Here is a 9443-nt window from a genome sequence, read left to right as displayed (position 1 = left end):
CGGTCCCACAGTAAACTTATATGCGAGATTTGACTTCAGTTAGGTCATGTTGTGCATCTCCGTCTATAGGACTGAGTCATACGTACAAGATTTATTACAAAGTACCAATGTATAACAGGAACAGGACAAATGTCACAATTGGACCCTTAATTTATAGAATGACCCATTATATAAACCCTTTTTTGGTCTGCCCATGGGGACAAAAATGAGCTATATTTGGAGCTCAAGAGTTTTTTGTAGTACAATATGTCGTAATTTCTACAGAACAGGTAATGCATAAGGCACTGTTACAGTGCAGTGCCTTTAAGCATGTCAATAAAGAAATCAATTTGTCACTTGATGTTATTTGATTAAATTCGGTTGTGTTCAATTTTGTCAAATGTGTCGTCGAGGTGTTAAAATGCACTTAAATGGGATGGGCTTTTGCTCTGATACAAACATCTTTTTGCTAGAAAACCGAATTTTATAGAAATCAGATAGGGTGTATTTGAAATCAAATTAAAAAAAAACCACCGGAATTCTCCAGCTTTTAAGCTTAACTTCTATATATTTATTACTAATTTTTGTTTCAAGGAATATGAAGGAAATAGCTCATTGAGAAATTAGTTGCAATATGGGGTAGGCCTAACAAGGAATGTATTCTGACCTTGTTTACCAAACCTCGGTTTCAAAAAAGTTTTATGCCCCTACTTTGGAGTATTATGGCTCAGTGTAGGTACATGTTCTTATTGAAAATCATAACAGTCCTATTATAATATACAACCACAGTTAAAAGCCATTTCATTTGGTTTAGACGTTAGACGCTTTTCATGCTTTTGAAGTCAGTGATAAAGCCGAAGCTGGAGACGAACTCGGGATTTCAAATTTGTAATGGTTGTTGAATTTGTGAAAGTGAAGTACCCCCTCTTGTGTCCGCGTACATTACACACGTACATGCGGTCACCACAAAAATATGGCCATTGACTGTCTAGGCGACGCGACTTCGTTTTGTGTAAATTTGTGCAGACGATATCACCAAAAGTTACAAAAAAAGACGGTAAGTTTGCTTGTGAGAGAAAGAAAAGAGAAAATCTGAAAGACTTTGCATTTTTCTCGCAGGACCTTTATCCTATCTAACCTGTATTTGCCATGTGAACCAAATGGAAGCATGGGAAAGTTGTAGTTGTTCCCCACGCCAAGCGTCCACGCGTGTAGCGTTGAAACGGGTGGAGTTGGTGCTGGTGGACGTGGGCGGGCATGCGGGGGGGGGGGGGGGGGGAATTTGGGGGAAGACGCCACATTTGGATTGCATCAAACTTTATGGGAGTGGTGGAGATTATGAATTTTTTTTTGGTAAGCTGTTGCCGTTGTTGATTTTCGGATGTTTTTTTCGGTAGGTGCCATGCGAATCAACATGGTTTGTTTTGGTGCATTGCGGTGATCGCCATCTTTAGTTTACTTTCATGTTGCATTTTGTCGTCTTCATCGTTGTTTTACCCAAAAGAATCGAAACCCGGCGATTGTTCAAGATGAAAGGCCTTTTTTACATGTTTACAAAACGCAACACGAAAATAAAGATGATGATCACCGCGACGCACAGTGAATGCGCAAAACCGCTTTGATTCGCATGGCACCAACCGTAAAACGCGTAAGAAAATCGCATTTTCCACTGCAAGAAACTGTTCAAAAGTACAAAAAATGGTGTTATTCGAATAAAAAAAAGTCTGCTTTAGGTTGAAAAAGCCATTTTGGAATGATAGAAAACATCCATGACTCTAAATCAGGTGTTTCACGGTAATATGCTCCATCTTGTTCACAGGGCAAAAAGAACATGAGTTGCTAGATTTTGGAATGACCGCTTGATGACTTGGAAGCGCCAAAGTTTTCCATTGACGATGCGTACACAGCAACGCGTGTAAAACTGCCCCGTCGGCAAGACGGCGCATTTTACCGTGAAACACCTAATTTGACCAAAACTAAACAGGGGCCCGTAACCAACTAGGTCCAATTTAACTTGAAAGTTGATTTTTGTTGTTAGGAACAAGTGGAGTTAAGCCATTGCGCAAAGTTTCATGAATTAGCCAATTCATGAAACTTTGCGCAATGGCTTAACTCCACTTGTGCAATATAAGTACACTTGTGCAACAATTTATTGTGTAATTTGCGCAGTACTTCACGCTGCGGAACATTTTTTCAGTAATGACACATTTCACTCAAGTTTAATAGTCCGTAAGTCAGTGACTTGCGCAACAACTTATGGTGTAGCTTGCGCAATCATTTTAAGTGGCGTAAGTTGTGGCGTAGCGACTGAAAATGAACTATTTTACTAGTAAAAAAAACCAAGATCGGACAAAAATGGCGAGTGGAGGTGATTCATCGACTGTTTTGCGACTGTACGAAATCATTATAAACGAATGTTTATGGGTGCAATGGTGAAAATATTTTCATGAGTTGAAAGATGGAATGTTCCATTCAACAAGGCGAAGCCAAGTTGAATGGAATATTCCATCTTTCTATGAATGAAAATGTTCTCTCCATTGCACTAATGCAAAACATTCATTATTTGTTTTATATAACTTGTCATTCGATTGGAGGATAAAACTTACAAAATGGTATTCACTTTTTTCCCCAGCTTGTTCAAAGTTCAAGTTACCGGTAGCAACGAAGTTAAAGGTCAAACCATTTTATAAAAGTTAATACCCGAAGTAATAAAACAATGCAAACAAATTCTGCAAGGCAAGTGCAGTTCGTAACTGCATTCACTTCAAAGACAAGTTTTGTACTGCTGTATAAAACGCATAATGTGGTCTAGCGCAAAGATCGTAAGCGCGACGCGCGCTATAAGATCTTGGTATAGCGTGCGCGTGCAATAGATCAAAAGGGATGGAACGAAAATGCACGGTGAATGGTACCAAAAAATGCACGGTTTATGACGTAAGCCATGCATTGGTTTGATAATGAATTCCGGGTGACCTACAATCCTCCAATCAAAGGACGAGGATCTACTTGGGTGTTATATAAACACAAATAGCCGTCGAAAATGCTGTTATTATCCTCATCTAAGATATTTAAATTATGTTAAACATTGCGCAACTACGCCAAATTTCGTGAAATCTATCGTAAGTTTATTGCGCAACTGCACAACAATTTGTTGCGTTAGTACTGTCCTACGCATCGCGCAAGTTGCGCACTGTTTCATGAAATCGGCTGCTGCAGGGCCCGTAAGTACACAATCACCCTATTCTTTAGGAAGATTGACTGTAGGCGATGCGTCAGTTGCCAACCGAATGGTTCTCGGACTTCAATTCCCTTTTCAAAAAGGCAGTGGCTATCGTGACGGCAGTTGACCTTCGGGTTGCCTGGCCTGACATTATTCAACGTAAGGATCTGTGGCACTTGGAACCAGACTATCAAACGAATGGTTATCGGACTAATTTCCCTTAAAAGAAAATTCTTCAAAGCCACTAAAAACTAGGATTTGAACAATTAAAAACATGAAAGTAAAGAAAACTATTTAAAGAACTAAAAAGGAACAAAAAAATATCACAGTGTAGATTCAATCCCAGGACCTTCAGAACATGGTAGTCTAACGTAAATTTTTCTCTTTTTTCCAGTTTTTTTAATGTCAATTTTTCTCACATGAGTTCATATTATTTTTCCCAGGGTCTACTGATATTATACCAGTTTAATTCAAAGAGAAGTACAAGTAATCCGAATGCAGATCTTGCCTGTGGATGGTTCTGGACAATGATTCTTTCATTGCAACTTGAAAGAGGTAAAGGCTTGGGTATAGTTAGTTATTTATACAGGAATTATGACACTCTTCAGGTTTCAAAATATGGTGCCTGCAGGCACATTTTTTTTTTTACGTGCGTAAGCAATGGAATCCAGTTACAAGACCAAAACAATTGTGCATGAATGTTCTCTCTTTTTATTTTTGAAAAAAATAATATTTTGAGGATTCTTGATTTTGAGCAAATTTGTTACGTCAAACAAGAAAAATACACAAAGAGCAAATGATGCTGTGTACCTTTAAAGCAGTATTGAACTGCCATCAGCAGCTAAATATTATCATGTTAGCTTAGCATACATGTACATGTAAGGTGTACATATACATGTACATGTACCACTTCTCATGTGGCTGGGCAGTTTGTGATAAAACCAGTGAGAAAAAATGTATACATGTAGGTACGGTATGAAGGATTGTTTGCCTTTATTTTTTTTTATTTTATTTTTTTTGGAGCAATAAAATTGCTCATAATCTTAAGAATGGTGCATAAAAGCTAACCTACACGTATGGAAGTTTTTAGCTCAGTAGCTATTATACATTTTGAGAAAACAGAAAATACTTTTTTTGGGCCGTACCCAGATTCCGTTGCTAACCAATATTAAGCCACATTCAAAGAATGTTTTCTTCTGAGCGATGCAATTTCCGGTGAACAATGTCGTAGTTGGGGCCAGTCCTACAGTTACATGTGTCTTCTCAGCAAGGTTTTGCTCATAAAATCAGTAGGTTCGTTTCCGGGTCAATACCAATGCTGTGATGTGCCTTTACGAATTGATTTTGATCATTTTATTTTTTGAAATGTTAATGATTGTTCAGAATCCAATATGTACGGGCTGAAAAAAGGGTGTATTTTAGTCCCCGCCAGAAAATTGTGTTCTTAGCAAGTGCACTTGCAACTCGTGCTTGAAAGTTGAATGCTTGGAATTGTATCATGTTACATGTAAGTCACATACCGGTATTGTACCCTTTCGCTACTCATGTCGTCTGCGGTTTGTATGAGAAGTTGATGAAAACTATTGACTGTTTGGAACAACCAGGTCTTTGAAAGGCATAATTGAAACATGATGAATAGTTAAGTGGTTGTGTAGTTCATTCAGCACTCCACTTTGAAATTCATGAACATATGAACATTTCTATAATATTGGATGGCTTTGAGGGGGATACAAGAATATATTGCACAAGCGACAATGTATAAGAGTATTACATGAGTCAAGTTGAGTGCAGTATTATTATATATAGTGACTGCAATACCTTGTATATTCTTGTATCCCCCGAAAAAAGCCTTCCAATATTTTTACTATTATTTATATCAGGCTGATTTGATCAGAAAGAAATAAATCTCATGATACTGTCTTGTACATGTATGTACAATGTACATTTGTAAATTGTAATATCGGCCACATAATTGTCTGCTTTTCTCACTTCCAACGTAAGTTTGACAAAATACTCACTAGTGAAAGCTTTTCCAGCATCTCAAAATCTGTCAATAGATTCTTCTCGGCCAGATATGCTCGCAGAATATTTACTGTTATCTTGGTTGCTTTCAAATTCAAGGTATTTTCAGTATCTTTACCTCTCAAGATTATTCATTCACCGACATGACCGAAGCGAATCTCGCGCCGCTCGCAGCTGCTATTTTTGTTGTTGACAAACACTGAAACAGTGCGTACATATGTTAAAATACAAATGTATTTATAAAAATAAGACAAAAACACGTAAAACATATAATTGGGGGGGGGGGGGGATTTGGGTTTTCTAGTTATTTTCTGATTTTGGTTAGTTACAACAATAACACATTATGTTTACGAAATGGTACAGACACCTCCAACGTTGCGCTTCTCTTTTTCCTGTTCCATCACAATTGGTTCAATTTTCCGTGAAAGTATCAGCTGTAGACAGCTACACATACAATGTACGTGGGTGTTTCTCCACATAAATTACCACTTCACTCCTGAGGGCTGCTTCTATGGTCTGATGCAAGATCAACTACGTAAATTGTGCACTTAGGCCTACAATGTCAAGTTTGTATTAAACAGAACATTAACTTGTATGAAATAACCCTAATTTCCAGATATTGCTCACTTCGAAATTGGTATTTAACATGCACATACCGTACTTGTGCATAACGGTGTACAAACATAAAGTTTCCTAAAATACTGGCGGTACCGGTATATTGAGACTGTTACGATGCTACTTTGTATAGTCTAAGAAATGTCTTAGAATGTAATGTCTATTACATGTACGTGTACGTCTTTCAGTGGACTTCAAAGCAATTATGCATCTAGAATATTCAATCTTCAGGATTTATTCAAGAATAAGTTGAAAGTAAAAGCTGAAGAAAAGCAATTTGTACCCATTGTAAAGTATTTTATCGCGTTATTTTATTTTAAAAATAAATGAGTCACACAAAATCAAAACAAAACTACGTTGAGAGATACCGGACTGATGCAAGTATGCAGTACATATAAAATGCATCGCGCCATATCATTGATAAACAGCGTGTCGTATCGGAGACAGAATTTCCCCTTTCGGGGGCCTCACATCCTGCATAATAGAGCTCTGAAATGCTGAGCGGACGGGAATCCTCCCACAGTGAAGTTCAAAGGTCATCTCTAATACAGAGCTTGCCATTGGCCCGTGCTGGGGATGTCTCGTGGACGTGGACACGCAAAGCCTTCGTGGCAGGAAAACGCCCGTGCGCTCTGTATGCAGTGATGTGTTGTGAAATAGAACAATTGTGTGATGGAAAAAAAAAGCAAAACCAACGACTTTTTCTAACATATTGGAACTTTCAACTTCAAGCATTGAGCTTTAGTACCGACATAAAAAATAGCGGTTTTATAATTTCTTTTTTTGTGTTGAACGAATAGAGTACATATTGAGCAAATGGCATTTTGAGGGTAAAAGCCCTTTGACTACTTGGACGTTTTCATTAATTCTACCTTAAAAATGCATTGATCTAGAAGTAGAAGGCTTGCAGATTGGCAGCGTAATTATGTAAGGCCGAAAAAAAAAATTGTTTAGAAATTAACGCCCTGAATATCCAGGTACCGGTACTGGTAGATAGGTTGTAACATAACTGTATTTTGTAATTTTTTTTTATATTTGTCTGTTGGGTTTTCATAATTAGGATACCTTTAACGGTATGTTGTTTAATTAATCTGATTATTTGTTTGATTAAGTACCAATAACACACCAAAAACATCCATACAGGAGACTTTTTTATTTTCAAAATATTATACTTTGTATTTTACATTTTTGACCAAATGTGGCAGTGAAAACAATTTGACGTCTGCAGTTTGCCTGCAAAAACATCCAGGTACCCTGTAGGTCCTAAGGTTAATGTACCTGTAGTCCAGGCATGCAACTTTTCCTCGGATCAGCTGATTTCCTCTTTTTTTACTTCCCATGTGTGCCATTGAAAATAGAAAAACACTGTACAAAGTCTGGGAAAAATTTGAATTTCCTCTTTTTTGTGATTTCCCAGTTGCATGCCTGGTAGTCACAGTCAATTTTTTTGGCCTAACCCATTAAGGATTAGATATTTTTTTTTTTTGGTAGGGGAGGGGGCTAGAAAACAGGGATCATGAATATTCCATACATCAGCTCAACAATTTCAGTATCATAATACACTAAAGTTTGAAGATCGATACATGTACATTTAGCATTATAAAGTTTGCAAAAACAAACGAACGAGTTTTAGTTGATAAGAGGTAACCATGGAAATGTCTGTTACGAACTATTGTCCAATGTTAATTAATGATGACTGCAAACCCCTGGCATCTTTTTCTGCCTAAATTGTTCATCTCATGCATTTGATCCTCCAGTCGTACACCTACCCGCTACATTATAAGGTCCTCTCATTGTGAAGCAATGCCAGTGATGTGGTCGTTGATCAGAAGAGTCTCCAAAAACTAAAGAAATTATATTAGCCCTAACGATCACCAACCAGCCAAACTCCAACTCCAGGAATTGTTGGGATCTGTTAGGATGAGTACTGCACTAGTAAACTGACTGTGCTTTGGGTGTGATTAGACATACCGCAAATAAACAGAGTCCAACTGTTTAATATGTGCACAGTTTACCATATGGTGTTGGGATTTGCAAGGATGAGGAAGGTTCCTAGTAAATCACCCTAGGGAGTTAGGGTTAAGGAAAACAGTGTTTTTGAATTTTTTGGGGTTTGGGTTTTTTTTTTTTTTGGTTGACAAAGCACATTTTGTGTTGTACTCCAATTAAAGTTAATATACAACATTTGCAAACATCGAAAAATGAAACTACCAAGTTTTTACAAAATACCTTACTAGGATGTTGGTAAATGACAGTCTAAAGCATCCTGTAAAATTATGGCACCTGGTGTGAAGTCATTTTCAAGAAAGTGGTATTTTTTTATACATTTCCAACGGTGGTTGGCCGACCTACGGTGGTCGGCCAACCACCGTTGGAAAAACCTAACTTTTTTCAACTACTGCTCTAAATTTACCTTTTTTTTTCAGTCCAAATTTTGTTAGCTATTGCTTACATGTTCATGAACGGGTGCAGATCAGCTAGACTGGTTCCCTTACCTTACAATTTTCTGGCATCTATAAATGGATCCATTTTATATTTAGTGGAGTCAGGGAACCAGACTACTTGAACTACTTGCGGCGACGCGGCTTTTTTTTTTTTTTTAACCTGATTTTTCTGCTTCAAATGTCGGCTGATGACTGCAAATGGTGCCCGACTAAACTTAGTGCAAATATATGGGAGTCCAGAGAGGCCACATAAAGCTTATTCTCGACCATAACCCAATCTAAAAACACGTTAAAATTGTGCAGCAGCAGGATTCCAGTCAAACCAGTGAGTTTGGTGGTTTTGAGACATCATCTTTCATTGAAAAAAAACCTTTTTCATTTTGCTGACGCGCATAGCTACGGCGACGCGCGCGCATACCAGAAACCGGAGACTTTTTTTTTTGGCCTAATCCCTCAAATAGTTCATTTCTGAAATTACAGCAAAAGCCAATGATGTATTGTCATCGCAAATCGGTGGCATTTCCTGCCCAGATTTAAAGGAGACTTCCAAGAAAAAGTGCCCATATGGGTGGGCTTGAAAACATGTTTACATGTACCGGTACTTTGAAATTTTGACACCGGTACTTGGAAAAGAGCACTGAAAAGTAGAATTCAAACATACAATGTATACCGGTACCTTGGAAATTGGCTGTTTTTGTCAGATTTTACATGTATGTACCAGTAATTATTGCGTAAAGCGGTAAAGGTATTACAGGATCCACCATATTTTTTTGGTCTTAAATTGAGCCTTTACAGTACAGCACTAGTCATTATTCAAATCACAAATGTTTCTTTTCAAAAACATTCTACAAATGTGTGTGCACTAGGATTGTCGCTACATTTGTATTTATAATTCTGAAGCTACCGGTAGTGTGCATTTGTACAGTAGGACCTGATATCTTTTTTTTGCCGCGCAAGTCTTTTGTTTAAATAAAGTCTGGCTCAAAGTTTGATGCTTGTACATGTAGTACGTATAGACAAGGACAAAAACCCGCTGCCACGTCAGATGTAAACATTAACTTGGTTTTCCAATGTTTTCTCCAAAGATACATTGTATGGATATCCTTTGACCCGGACCTTTGAAAAGAAACCATCATAAACATAAACATTAAATGTTTGCGAAA

The 9443-nt window shown here is 37.6% G+C and overlaps 1 protein-coding gene across 2 annotated transcripts in view; it reads left to right on the top strand.

The window, feature by feature from the left end:
* Positions 1-918: 918 nt before the first annotated feature.
* The window catches only part of LOC119744684, a 40804-nt gene continuing 32279 nt past the window's right edge, over positions 919-9443 (top strand). Inside the window, exons 1-2 of one of the 2 annotated variants that reach the window (XM_038220759.1) lie at positions 919-1036; positions 3643-3754. The gene's annotated coding sequence lies outside the window, so the exon portion shown is untranslated. The remainder of the gene's footprint in view (positions 1037-3642; positions 3755-9443) is intronic. The other variant, XM_038220765.1, reaches the window with a different exon arrangement.

This window comes from Patiria miniata, unplaced genomic scaffold (assembly GCF_015706575.1).
Source record: "Patiria miniata isolate m_02_andy unplaced genomic scaffold, ASM1570657v1 HiC_scaffold_12, whole genome shotgun sequence".
NCBI classification, from domain to species: Eukaryota; Metazoa; Echinodermata; class Asteroidea; order Valvatida; family Asterinidae; genus Patiria; species Patiria miniata.
The sequence above is the reverse complement of the archived record's forward strand: the minus strand, read 5'-3'. Positions and strand labels throughout refer to the sequence as shown.